Genomic DNA, 14,928 nt, shown 5'->3' on the forward strand with positions numbered 1-14,928 from the left:
GTCCTTTGTTGCGAACAGCTTTGTAGTTAATAAGATATCGCTTACAACCATTACAACCAGGTGACCTCTATGCTCTGATAGTCTCCAAACAGTGACAAAGGCCTTTGTTGACGTATTCCCAGTACCCACGAGACTAGTTACCCTTTCATAAATCTTGACTTAGGAATGCACTCCCTGATTCCAAGCAAGTACCCCCATACCCTAGGTTATGTATAAAATTGCCCCAGTGGCCCCTCAGCAGTGTGGGGTGCAGTGCAAATGCTTCCAGATCTTTGTCTGGTCAATCCATCGTGTAAGTTACTCTATAATAAACTGGTTCATTGATTAAATGGAGCTGCCTGACTCATTTTTTGGTCTCAGGATAACTTCTTAGTTTGATAGGTATTTTTTATTCTCCCTGTCCTTCAACAGATGTTTTACACAGATTACCTTATTTAAGCCTCAAAATAACACTAGGTGGTAGGTATGAATTATCTCCAGTCAAAGATCAGAAAACTGCCTCGGAGAGGCTCGCTGTCTTGCCTTAAACCCCGCAGCTAGGAGCGGTGGAGTTGAGAGGCAAGCTCTAGTACATTTGATCTCTGAATTTTAAACAGCAACGTCACTATAAACTAGCTGGTTATATAGACAGGCAAGCTCCATGTATCCTCTGCGCTTTGGAGGAGGTTTTAGCCATTTCACCTTCAATTTTGCAAAGAGAGAGAAAGCGAATCAACCATTTTGCTTCCTATTGTTAATACCAACTCCTCTGAATGTTGGTGAGAATGGTGGTTGAAGTCAAACTTAATGTGAGGCTCCAGAATCAACCACTGATTTCCCAGGTTCGCGGTCTGCTCTCTCACCTATGTAGCATGTGACCCTCGTATCCTTCAAGGACATTTTCCCCTTTGTATTTAAAAGAACAGTCTTGTTCATTCCAGCCTTGTGAGAAAAACATAATAGTGTTTGCAGCAGGGGCTGGAGTCCGAAATGCAGAGAAGCATTGGAGAAAGAGGGTAAATCAGGAATTGCAGATCAGTGAGAGTGGGGGTGAAAATACCACCTTTCCTTTGCTCCAGCAGTTGTTATTGTTGCTTATAAATTAACAAGCTGTTGCCCATATGTCTCCTCCACTGTTGATTCCACTTTTGTTGGTTAAGTGCAGCTTTCATGATGTGGATTTGACGGGGTTGTTGGGGGAGGCGGTGTTAACCTCCCAAGGGCTGGGTCTTCAGAGTAAAGGCTCCTAATTGAAATGCATGTTCTCAAGTGGCTCTTCTAGGTGTCTCTGTCCACCGTTGGCTTTGAAGTCTGTGCGTGCTTTTTCAAGCACATCAGCAAGACCCTGGTGTATTGTATGAGGCTGACCTTTTTCTCTGTGGTCTGTGGCTTAGCAGCTGCTTTTGTTCTATAGCTAATGAAGAATGAGGACAGGCAAGCACTTTGGCGGTGGTTATTTGTCTCAGGATGTGAATAGACATTCTAGGGCAGCTGAAAACATTGATGTTGACATGACAAGTCACCAGACCTGAGTGCCAAACCTCCCTTATATGGCATCATTTGCTCTAATCAGGGTGTATGTTACTCTTGAGGGGGTGGGTGGTCTAAAAAACGGGTATGGGTAAACTGACTTTCTCTACTGCTTACATCCAGTTGATATGATATTAGTCTGTGAAAACGGATTTCATTTGGTGACCTAATCTGTCGATAGCTTCTTCAAGTGGCTTTCTCGAGAAGGATACTAGAACCTCAAACAGGTTCAGTGAGAAAGGATGCTGCCGTCGATGAGTGATGTCTGTCTGGACAGGGGTGTGGGGGATGCTGTATATTTGTTAACCCATGTAACACATTTATGATCCTCTCAATGACCATGCTTAATATTTTATAGATGAGGAAACCAAGGCATAGCGGGGTCAAGTAACTTGACGTAGTAAGTTGCCAAGGCAGAATTTGAATCCAGGGAGTCTGGCTTTGGAGTTTGGTTCTAAAGCACTCTGTCAGACTGCCTCTGTTGTCCTGTTTCAGTCAAGACAGACTACATGGGCTAGGCTCACTCACTCAGTAAAAGCCTCACATGTTTTCCCTTGGCCTCAGATACAAGAAGGTATCTATTCGTGAGTCACAGCGGAGGTGGAAGTCCCCAGGATGAGAAGGAGGAATTCCCCAGGTGCTCAACATGTGTGGGTAAAAACCACAAGTCCAGGGTAACCCAGGTCTCTGAAATGCATAATGTTTAAAGCTGACAGGGAAAGTTGAAGCTAATGATGCTATGAAAGGTATTCCAAGCCCATCACTTGCTCTACCTGTGCTTTTGTTTACAGTTCAAGTGAGCTCTTTTTCTTTTAGACAACCATTTATTAAGTGCTAAGCACTTGCATTATTTCATTTTTTTTTTCCCCTTTTGGTTGTGCTGTGTCTTAATTGTGGCACTTGAGATCTAGTTCCCTGATCAGGGATCAAACCTAGGCCCCCTGCATTGGGAGCAGAGTCTTAGCCACCAGGGAAGTCCTGCATTGTTTCATCATATCCTCACAACAGTCCTGGGAGGTAGGACTTTGTCTCCATCACACAAATGAGGAAACTAAGATGCAGGGAATTCAAGCAAATTTTGTTTGGCTCCAAAGTCTCTCTCAATGGAATCAGAAATTTTCAACTTGTCTTGCTGGGTTGCTGTGGAATCCCCAGTTAAAAGGAAATTTTAGGAAGCAAAACATTCCGTGGCAATGGGGTCCCAGAGGTGTGCCTGGCAGACTTTTATTCCCCTTCTCCACAGTCACCCCTGACTAGTCCATCACAGACCACAGTTGGGAAACCACAGAAGCTCCCGACAGTTAAGTAGCTTAAAATTCTGTCCCATTTCCAGGTGGTTGACTAGCTGATGGCTCCTCTTGCTAGAAGGTTTCCTGTCCAGGGGCATTTGGGTAACATTTCTCAGTCATTAAACAGAGACTCTTTTGACTCAATAGGAAGATACTGGAGGAATCACACCCTCCTTGTCTGCAAGTTTTCCAGTTCTCTCCAGCACCAAGGCTGTCGCTTTCAAATTAACTGTTAATCCCTCTTAGATCAACAGTGTGAACTCTGATATGATTCCTTCCATAGCTTTCTATTTTATACAAATATATATCTTTACCTCTATCATCTATCTAGCTCTCTTTGCATATGTATTTATGTATGTATTTCTTGTTCTTTAAAGAAATGGGATTATATATTCTGCAACTTATGTTTTTAACTTCTACTGTATGATGATTATCACTCTAGATCACCACATGTAAATGAAACTTGCAATTTTGCTTTGCATGGACATACCAAAAACCTGACATTTTCAGATAAGAAAGATCACTTTAGCTACCGAAAGTTTATAGATCGTATATTTTGGGGCCTACCTCTAACAAATGTAGAAGTTGGCATGTATTTGTTTGTTTGGGTTAAAAACAGAGTTGGGGAAGTATGTGCTAATAGATTTTAGTCCATTTATTAGATAAAGATGATCCATATTAGAAGGCCTAGAGCAACGCCAGGTAAGGTGTGTGTATTCATTAAAGGTTAATTAAATCTGAAAGTATAATATCCTTTAGTAAGTAAAAAGAGGCCGAGAAAGTAGAAGGTACATTAAGTGTGCCTGGATTGATTTTTATTCAGTGAATTTTATTTTATTTTATTTTTTTTTATTCAGTGAATTTTAAAAGGAAGATTATTAGCTTTTTTTTAGATGTCTAAAGGAAATTGAAAGAAAAGGAGGTATTTTCCAATCATACACACGCATCTACAGTTCAGTTGCCTATGATTAAAATAAAGCCAGACCCCACCAGGGTTACATTAGATATTCACTGCTCTGATAGCAATGAGTTATCACTTCCTTCCTTGAACTGCTCTCCAATGATTGCAGTTCCCCTACTCATAAGAATGTCAATCCTTACCCCTGTTTGGACTGATTAGTTAAGCATTAGGCTGCTTATAACCAACAAAATATAATAGCTGCACACCCATAGCTGTCAAGCCGTACAACCTCCAACTCCCTGACTTTCCGAATCCATCAGAAGACTAGTTGTTGGAAACAGCACTTATGCACAATCATCTAAAGGATAATAAGTTCATCTCTTCTCTCCTATGAAATGTAAGTTCTCTCCACGAACATAAGAAAGTTGTTTACATGGACAAGGCTATATTGAACCATAACCCCAGAAATGTTTTTGCCGAATTATACTTTGGAGTATTCCATCAGCTTCTACCTTAGATTAAGAAAATTGTAAAAAGAACATTATAGTGATGAATGTTTGGTGTTTGGAGTCAAGAAGACCTGAATTTTAATCTCAGCTCTGCCATTTGTTAGCTTTAAGACTTCAGGTGAGTCATGTAATTTCTCTGAGCCTCGGCTGCCTCATTTATTAAATAGAAATAAAAACAGCTTCTAGCTCTTTGGCTGTTTGTAGAATTAAATGAGATAATCCAGGCTAAGTGTTGGCAGGCTGGTACTCAATTCCTGGTCTTCTTGGCTGAGGATCTAGATACCTGGGGGCCAGGCTTTCCATTTCCTACACCCTTTGAGTCTCCAACGGTCTCCCCAGTTACATCCCCAGCCTCCCTGGCAGGTCCCCATTTGCCTCCTCATTCATTCTGGGAAAAGCTGGCATAATGACTTCTATGAACCTAGGCTTTAAAAAATGAAGGCTCCAAAAGGGAGGGAATGTTGTCTTCTGGCAGCTCCTGCCTGTCACACAAATTAATCTTCCAACAAATTATACTGCCACATCTGAAAAAGAGTTTGTCGATCTGCCAACAAGTCGACAAGTGTGCTGAATATAACTCAGGGATTCACTCTTTGTCTGAAGTCTGTTGATGTCCCAGTGAGCAGCAGGGTTCAGCTGTGGGCCCCAGAAGAGTGCCCTGCAGACCACATGCTGGCCAGCACAGGATAGCGTCCTCACCGTTGTATTTATTACAAAAGAAGCAGAAGGACATAATGCAGGAAACTTCTTCAGATCCGTTGAACCCCACCCAAAGTCTGTTCAGCACCGAGGTGACTTCAGATGGTGTCATTTAAGTTCTGTGGGGTTGGACTTAACCGTTTTTGAAATGAGATGGTCATGATATATCAGTGGTTTTCAAAATACTCAGTAAGCTCGGGGATGGGAGTAGGTGGGACTTTGAGTCCCCACCCTTGATTTACCCAGAGCTACCTGATGTTTATCTGATCTATATATCTGGTTAGAAGAAAGAGATCTGCTACCCAAAGCAAGAAAAAGGTTGTAAAAAACCACTGGATTGGTTGATCTCTAGGGTCTGCAGTTCAGATTCTCAGAATCAGCCGAGAACAGATGATGACCTTTCTCTTGTGTGTCTTTCCACCCAGGCCCTTTCCTAGATGTAAGCAAATAATAGGTGCAGCCCCAGCCGTGACTTCAGAACCCAGACACACAACGTCAGAACTGAACCCTTCTGGGATGTGCACAGCTCCTTAGGAATTGTGGCAAAATTCCTCCTACCCTGGTTTTCAAGATCACTCTTCCTTGCTTCCCCGTCCCCGACCCCAACCTTCCCTTGGGCTGCACCCCTTTGCTGTGGATGCATCAGGACTCAGACAGGCACATAGATACTTTCTCTTCTGGCTGCCTTAACTGCTGCTTTGCCATTTTCCCTACCTGAAGCCTGCGATTCTAGAATTCGGGGGCACTGTTTCCAAAGTCACACCAAATAATATTGATCAATCAATCACTGAATCCCAATTACCCAACAACTATTTTCTCAGGACCTGCTCTGTAGAAAGAAGAGGACTGGGTGAAAAATAAGACATGGATGGTGACTTCAAGAAATGCATGGGTTCCTGGGGGTGGCGGATCGCACGCGTTCAACTTAGCACTGTGGGATAAGGGTGCGTACAACGCCTTGGAAGCAAAGAGACAGGAACAGTTAGCTGTGCCTGGAGAGCTGGAAGAGACTTTATAGTGCTTGGAATATAGTATCTCCTCAATAAATATGTAGTGAATGAGTGGATATTTGAGAAGGTGGTCTCTGGATGTAGACTGCTTAGAATTGAACTCCAGCTCCTTCACTTTGTTGTGTGACCTTTGGCAAGTTAGGTAGCCCCTCTATGCTTCAGTTTTCCCGTCTGAAAAAATGGGGCTGACAGTACTGACCTTACCTCATAGGGTTGCTTTGAGGATTAAGAGTGAACAAAGTTTTTTAGCCAGTGCCAACTATTACATGTAGGATAGACAAACGGCAAGGTCTTGCTGTAGAGTAGAGGGAAGTATATTCAGTGTCCTGTGATAAATCCTAATGGAAAGTAACATGAAAAAATGTGTGTATGTGTGTAACTGAGTCACTTTGCTGCACAGCGGAAAATGACACAACATTGTCAATCAGTTATGCTACAATAAGGTCTTTTCCAAAATGAGTCAACGCATGTAGATCAGTGTTTGGCGCAAGGTCCGTGGGTCAGTGCAATACACGGGCCTGTTGGTTACCATGGGTACTGAACAGGCGTGATGGCTCAGATGGTAAAGAATCTGCCTGCCATGCGGGAGACCCAGGTTTGATCTCTGGGCGGGGAAGATCCCCTGGAGACGTGAATGCCAACCCACGCCAGTATTCTTGCCTGGAGAATCCCATGAACAGAGGAGCCTGGTGTTGCAATTCCATGAACAGAGGAGCATGGAGTTGCAAAGAGTCAGACATGACTGAGCAACTTTCACTTCACTGGAAGGAGTAGAGAAAGGAGGGGAAGATGGGATCCAGACTAAAAACACAGGAGTTCCTTTCAGTAACTCCCAGATGAAACTTGCTCTTATTAGCATTCAAGAAAACAAAAACAAAATAAAAACCTGGCCTGGGATGCACAGTCCCCTGAATTTGCCCTCCCTTCCCCAGCCTCATGCTCTTTCCCACCCCTCCTTTTCATTTCCTTTCCTCCTTTCCTCTCCTTTTCCCTTCTCCATCCTCTTCTACTTCCCTCTGTTTCCTTGTCCTTTCTGCTCCCTCCTCTCATTCCCTCCAGCTCCCTTCAGCCCTCTGAGGTCTGTTATTTTCATTGACCCTCTCTCTCCCCTCCTCCTTTCCCTGTAGCCTTGGTCTTTCTCCCTGCCCATGTCAGCCAAGCTGGCCCTATAGACATTGCTCCCAACCCTGGAAAACCAGACCCTCCTCTGCTCTTTGTCCCCCTTCCTCTTCGCGCCCCTTCCTATGCAAAAGGCAGGAAGAGATGAAGACAGACCAGAGCAAAAAAATAAATCTTTTGTTCTTGTTATTGTTGCTTCTCAGTGAAAAGTACCCCCAGATGCCCTTTCTTGACAACACAGCCAGGGCTCTCTTGATAACATTTGTAGCTCGGGGCGATTGTGGCTTTTGGCCTGTTCACTTTTTACTGTCAAACACTCTAGCGGTTTTCAAGGTTTGAATGGCAGCAATCCACATGGACAGAACCACCCCTGCTGACACCCTGAGGGGGCAAAGCTTGGATCCTCAGAAAGACAAAATTCATTTACTGCACTTAGAAATCAATGCTCAAGAATGAAGAGCGACCCCTTCCCTCTGAGAAGTCTGGCCACCATGGCTCTCCCTCAAGGGGCCTCCCTTTTCTGCCTTCTGCAAATGATTCCTGCAGGTTGCTTATGTGCCTGACACCAGTGTTCTGCAGAGGCAGCATTGACAGGACAGAAGGGGTCCCTGCTCCACTGGGGTAACTTCTAATGGACGAGGTAGACCATACACAAGTAAAAGCAATGAGTAATAAACTTTCAGGTAGTTACTAGTGCAATAAAGAAAACAGACTAGAGTAATCAGTAAATGCACTTTGATGAAGAAGGATTTGCGTTAAGTCACAGAGTCAGGAAAGTTCTCCCTGAAAGGGATCCATTGAGCTGAATCTTTAATAACAAGAAGGAGCCTCTACATATACCCAGGGAAGACCCAAGCATCAAGATGGGAAGAGTTTGGAGAAAAGGACTCCAAGGGATGGAGCATAGGGACTGAGTGGGGAGGTGGTACGTGATGAAACTGGAGGAGGAGGCAGAGACCAGCTTTCATTAGCCACATTTATAAGCCCTTCTGTAAGTAACAGTAAGTAATAGAGGATGATTGGATAATTATATCAGAAAAGGAATTTGCTGTAAGGAGCTTAGATAGCCCACAGGATTGTGAGGGACAGATGTAGAAAAGTGACAAGAACAAGGACCAGCAGCTGGACACTGACGGTGCTTGTGCTGCCGTCCCTGTCACTGGACACTCCGCTGGGTGGCAGCCAATGCCCCTGCTGCTGCCACCCGCAGAGTCCCTGCACTCACCCAAGCTTGTGTCACATGCTGGGTATGTGGGCCTGTTAGGGTTCTCCAGAGGGACAGAACCCATAAGATGTGAGATGTCTATCTGTCTATCTACCCATCATCTGTTCTATCATAAAGAATTGAGTCACATGATTATAGAGCTGACAAGTGCCAAGATCTGTAGTTGGCAAGCTGGAGAACCAAGATGGCAGATGGTATAAATTTCAGTCTAAGCCTGAAGGCAGAAGACGACCAGTCTTCTGCAAGACAGTGTCTAAGCTCGAAGACAGGCAGAGAAAGGGAATTCTTCCTTTCTCAGCCAATTGGTCAAGTAAAGCTTTTGGCGATGGAATGAGGTCTAGGGGGCTTCCCAGATGGTGCAGTGCTAAAGAATCTACCTACATATGCAGGAGATGCAAGAGACCTGGGTTCGATTCCTGGATTGGGAAGATCTCCTGGAGAGGAAATGGCAACTCACTCCAGTATTCTTGCCTGGAAAATTCCATGGACGGAGGACTCTGGCTGGCTACAGTCCATGAGGTCACAAAGAGTTGGCCATGACTAAGTGACTGAGTGTGCACATTGGGAAGGGCAGTCTGCTTTAATCCTAAAGATTCAGATGCTAATCTCATCCAGAAACACCCTCACAGACACGCCCAGAATAATGGTTCACCCAATACCTGGGCATACTATGGCCCAGTCAAGTTGACACATAAATATAACCATCATGGCAGACAAGGAGAGCTGATTGGTTAAGTGGTCACTTACTCACTTCACCAAAGAGTCTAAAAGTGAGTATCTGATGCATTCTTGAGTGGGATGTAGAGTCTATCACCCATCAAAACAGAAAAGTCAGGGAATTTCTCTAATATGCAAAGTAGGATAGGATTCTGGATAACCAAAGAAATGACTGATACCTACCTCTGTTATGCAAGAGTTAGCTTTTTAAGTTCAACGGAAAGTCATTGAGGGACTTTCAGTAGGAAGTGACTTGATCTGATTTACATTATTAAAAGGTCATCCTGGCTGCTAGGTGGATGGTTAGGGGGCAAGAGGGGAAAGCAGCAGGCTGCTGCAGGAGCTGTTGTGCTTACAGTGAAGGTGGTATATGAGGGTATGTAGTTTTCAGGATGTAGTTTGGAGACAAAGTGAACAGGACTGGCTGATGAATTAGCACTATGGGATTAGGGAATGAAAGTAATCAATAGCAACTGTAGTTTTTCATTGAGAAAATCTGGTGGATGGTGATAAAGTTACTAAGAGAGGACTCGGGGTAAAGAGGGAAGGGGGAACATTAAGAATTCATTTTGAACATGCTCATTTTGATGTGGAAGAGATGCCCATCATCAGGCAAGTGACAATATAAAGCAGACATCTATATATTCCAGCTATGACTCAGGAGAGTGGTCAAGGCTGGAGATACAAATTGGCAGGATGAGCTTTGGAACCAGACTGCTTTGCTTGGACTTTTGAGTCTGCTAATTACTAGTTGTATGGCTCTGAGCAAATTGCATAAGATCTTTGAGCTCCAGTGTCCTCAGTTCAGTTCAATCACTCAGTTGTGTCCAACTCTTTGTGACCTCATGGACTGCAGCACACCAGGATACCCTATCCATCACCAACTCCTGGAGTTTGCTCAAACTCATGTCCATCAAGTCGGTGATGACATCCAACCATCTCATCCCCTGTCATCCCCTTCTCCTCCTGCCTTCAATCTTTCCCAGGATCAGGGTCTTTTCAAATGAGTCAGTTCTTTGCATCAGGTGGCCAAAGTGTTGGAGCTTCAGCATCAGTCCTTCCAATGAATATTCAGGACTGATCTCCTTTAAGGATGGACTGGTTGGATCTCCTTGCAGTCCAAGGGACTCTCAAGAGTCTTCTCCAACACAACAGTTCAAAAGCATCAATTCTTCAGCACTCAGCTTTCTTTTTGGTCCAACTCTTACATCCATACATGACTGCTGGAAAAACCATAGCTTTGACTATATGGTAAAGTAATGTCTCTTTGTTTTTAATATGCTGTCTGGGTTGGTCATAGCTTTTCTTCCAAAGAGCAAGCATCTTAATTTCATGGCTGCAGTCATCATCTGCAGTTTTGGAGCCCAAGAAAATAAAGTATGTCACTATTTCCATTGTTTCCCCATTTGCCATGAGGTGATGGAACTAGATGCCATGATCTTCATTTTTTGAATGTTGAGTTTTAAGCCAGCTTTTTCACTCTATTCTTTCACTTTCATCAAGAAGCTCTTTAGTTTCTCTTCACTTTCTGCCATAAGGATGGTGTCATCTGCATATCCGAGGTTATTGATATTTCTCCTGGCAATCTTTTTTTAAAAATTTATGTATTTTTAAAATGAAGGATAATTGCTTTACAGACTTTTGTTGTTTTCTGTAAAACCTCAACATGAATCAGCCATAGGTATGCATATATCTCCTCCCTTTTGAACCTCCCTCCCATCTCCCACCCCATCCCACCCTTCTAGGTTGATACAGGGCCTGTGTTTGAATTTCATGAGCCATACAGCAAATTCCGTTGGCTATCTGTTTTACATATGATAATATAAGTTTCCATGTTACTCCTTCCATACATCTCACCCTCTCCTCCCCTCTCCCCATGTCCATAAGTCTATTCTCTATGTCTGTTTCTCCATTGCTACCCTGTAAGTAAATTCTTCAGTACCATTTTTTTAGATTCTGTATATGTGCATTAGAATATGATGTTTATCTTTTTCCTTCTTACTTCACTGTATATAATAGGTTCTAGGTTCATCCAACTATTTAGAACTGACTCAAATGCATTCCTTTCTATGGCTGATTAATATTCCATTGTGTATTTGTACCACACCTTCTTTATCCATTCCTCTGTCAATGGACATCTAGGTTGCTTCCATGTTCTAACTATTGTAAACAGGGCTGCAATGAACAGTGGGATCCATGTGTCTTTTTCAATTTTGGTTTCCTCAGTGTATATGCATAGGAGTGGGATTGCTGGGTCATATGATGGTTTTATTCCTAGTTTTTAAAGAAATCTCCATACCATCTTCCATAGTAGCTGTATCAATTTCCATTCCCATCAACAGTGCTAGAGCATTCCCTTTTCTCCACAGCCTCTCCAGTGTTTATTGTTTGTAGACTTTTTGATGATGGCCAATCTGACTGGTGTGAGGTGATATCTCATTGTGGTTTTGATTTCCATTTCTCTAATAATGAGCGATGCTGAGCATCTTTTCATGTGTTTGTTAGCCATCTGTATGTCTTCTTTGGAAAAATGTCTATTTAGGTCTTTTCCCCTCTTTGGGATTAGGTTGTTTGTTTTTCTAGCATTGAGTTGTATGAGCTGCTTGTATATTTTTGAAATTGATCCTTTGTCAGTAGCTCCATTTGCTATTATTTTCTCCCATTCTGAGGGTTGTCTTTTTACCTTGCTTAAAGTTTCCTTTGCTGTACAAAAGCTTTTAAGTTTAATCAAGTCCCACTTGTTTACTTTTGTTTTTATTTCCATTACTCTAGGAGGTGGGTCATAGAGGATCTTGCTTTGATTTATGTCATCAAGTGTTCTGCCTATGTTTTCCTCTAAGAGTTGTATAGTTTCTGGTCTTAGATTTAGGTCTTTAATCCATTTTGAGTTTATCTTTGTATATGGTGTTAGGTAGTGTTCTAATTTCATTCTTTTACATGTATCTGTCCAGTTTTCCCAGCAGCATTTATTGAAGAGGCTGCCTTTTCCTCATTGTATATTCTTGCCTCCTTTGTCAAAAATAAGGTATCCATAAGTGCATGGGTTTATTTCTGGGCTTTCTATCTTGCTCCGTTGGTCTGTATTTCTGTTTTTGTCCCATCAAGACCATACTGTCTTGATGACTGTAGCTTTGTAGTATGATCTGAAGTCAGGAAGGCTGATTCCTCCAGCTCCATTCTTTCTCTAGACTGCTTTGGCTATGAGGGGTCTTTTGTATTTCCATATTAATTGTGAATTTTTTTGTTCTGGTTCTGTGAAAAATGCCATTGGCAATTTGATAGGGATCGCATTGAATCTATAGATTGTGTTTGGTAGTATAGTTATTTTCACAATATTGATTTTTCCTACCCAGGAACATGGACTATCTCGCCATCTGTTTATGTTGCCTTTGATTTCTTTCATTACTGTCTTATAATTTTCTGTGTGCAGTTCATTTGTCTCCTTAGGTAAGTTTAACCCTAGATAGTTTATTCTCTTTATTGCAATGGTGAATGAGATTGATTCCTTAATTTCTCTTTCTGATTCTTCATTGTTAATATATAGAAGGGCAAGTGATTTCTGTGTATTGATTTTGTATCCTGCAACTTTGCTAAATTCACTGATTAGCTCTAGTAATTTTTTGATGCTATCTTTAGGATTTTCTATATTCAGTATCATGTCATCTGCAAACAGAGTTTTACTTCTTTCTGATCTGGATTCCTTTTATTTCTTTTTCTTCTCTGATTGCTATAGCTAGGACTTCCAGAACTATGTTGAATAATAGCAGTAAAAGTGGACACCGCTGGCTTGTTCCTGAACTTAGGGGGAATGGTTTCAATTTTTCACCATTGAGAATAATGTTTGCTGTAGGCATATCATATATGCCCTTTACTATGTTGAGGTAGGTTCCTTCTATGACTATTTCTTGAATAGTTTTAATCATCAGTTCAGTTCAGTCGCTCAGTCATGTCCGACTCTTTGCAACCCCATGAATCGCAGCACGCCAGGCCTTCCTGTCCATCACCAACTCCCGGAGTTTACTCAAACTCATGTCCATTGAGTCAGTGATGCCATCCAGCCATCTCATCCTCTGTCATCCCCTTCTCCTCCTGCCCCCAATCCCTCCCAGCATCAGGGTCTTTTCCAATGAGTCAGTTCTTCGCATGAGGTGGCCAAAGTATTGGAGTTTCAGCTTCAGCATCAGCCCTTCCAATGAACACCCAGGTCTGATCTCCTTTAGGATGGACTGGTTGCATCTCCTTGCAGTCCAAGGGACTCTCAAGAGTCTTCTCCAGGACCACAGTTCAGAAGCATCAATTCTTCGGCACTCAGCTTTCTTCACAGTCCAACTCTCACATCCATACATGACCACTGGAAAAACCATAGCCTTGACCAGATGGACCTTTGTTGGCAATGTAATGTCTCTGCTCTTTAATATGTTATCTAGGTTGGTCATGACTTTTCTTCCAAGGAGTAAGCGTCTTTTAATTTCACAGCTGCAATCACCATCTGCAGTGATTTTGGAGCCCAAAGAAAATAAAGTCTGACACTATTTCCCCATCTATTTGCCATGAAGTGATGGGACCAGATGCCATGATCTTAGTTTTCTGAATGTTGAGCTTTAAGCCAACTTTTTCACTCTCCTCTTTCACTTTCATCAAGAGGCTTTTTAGTTCCTCTTCACCTTCTGCCATAAGGGTGGTGTCATCTGCATATCTGAGGTTATTGATATTTCTCCTGGCAGTCTTGATTCCAGCTTGTGCTTCCTCCAGCCCAGCATTTCTCATGATGTACTCTGCCTATAAGTTAAATAAGCAGGGTGACAATGTACAGCCTTGACATACTCCTTTTCCTATTTGGAACCAGTCTGTTGTTCCATGTCCAATTCTAACTGTTGCTTCCTGACCTGCATACAGGTTTCTCAAGAGGCAGGTCAGGTGGTCTGGTATTCCCCTCTCTCTCAGAATTTTCCAGTTTATTGTGATCCACACAGTCAAAGGCTTTGGCATAGTCAATAAATCAGAAGTAGATGTTTATCTGGAACTCTCTTGCTTTTTGATGATCCAACGGATGTTGGTAATTTGATCTCTGGTTCCTCTACCTTTTCTAAATCCAGCTTGAACATCTGGAAGTTCACGCTTCACATATTGCTGAAGCCTGGCTTGGAGAATTTTGAGCATGACTTTACTAGCATGTGAGATGAGTGCAATTGTGTGGTAGTTTGAGCATTCTTTGGGATTGCCTTTCTTAGGGACTGGAATGAAAACTGACCTTTTCCAGTCCTGTGGCCACTGCTGAGTTTTCCAAATTTGCTGGCATATTGAGTGCAGCATCATCTTTCAGGATTTGAAATAGCTCAACTGGAATTCCATCACCTCCACTAGCTTTGTTCGTAGTGATGCTTTCTAAGGCTCACCTGACTTCACATTCCAGGATGTCTGACTCTAGGCGAGTGATCACACCATCGTGATTATCTGGGTCATGAAGATCTTTTTTGTACAGTTCTTCTGTGTATTCTTGCCACTTCTTCTTAATATCTTCTGCTTCTGCTAGGTCCATACCATTTCTGTCCTTTATCGAACCCATCTTTGCATGCAGTTGTCCCTTGGTATCTCTTATTTTCTTGAAGAGATCTCTAGTCTTTCCCATTCTGTTGTTTTCCTCTAGTTCTTTGCACTGATCACTGAGGAAGGCTTCTTATCTCTCCTGGCTATTCTTTGGAACTCTGCATTCAAATGGGAATATCTTTCCTTTTCTCCTTTGCTTTTTGCTTCTTTTCACAGCCATTTGTAAGGCCTCCTCAGACAACTATTTTGCCTTTTTGCATTTAATAGGTGCTTTTGTGGGTGAATAAATGGGTGCATAAATGGATGATTTTTGTCAAAAGCTTTTCCTGCATCTATTGAGATTATCATATGGTTTTATCTTTCAATTTGTTAATATCAGTTCAGTTCAGTCGTTCAGTCATGT

The sequence above is a fragment of the Cervus canadensis genome, chromosome 26 (assembly GCF_019320065.1).
Source record: "Cervus canadensis isolate Bull #8, Minnesota chromosome 26, ASM1932006v1, whole genome shotgun sequence".
Classification (NCBI taxonomy): domain Eukaryota; kingdom Metazoa; phylum Chordata; class Mammalia; order Artiodactyla; family Cervidae; genus Cervus; species Cervus canadensis.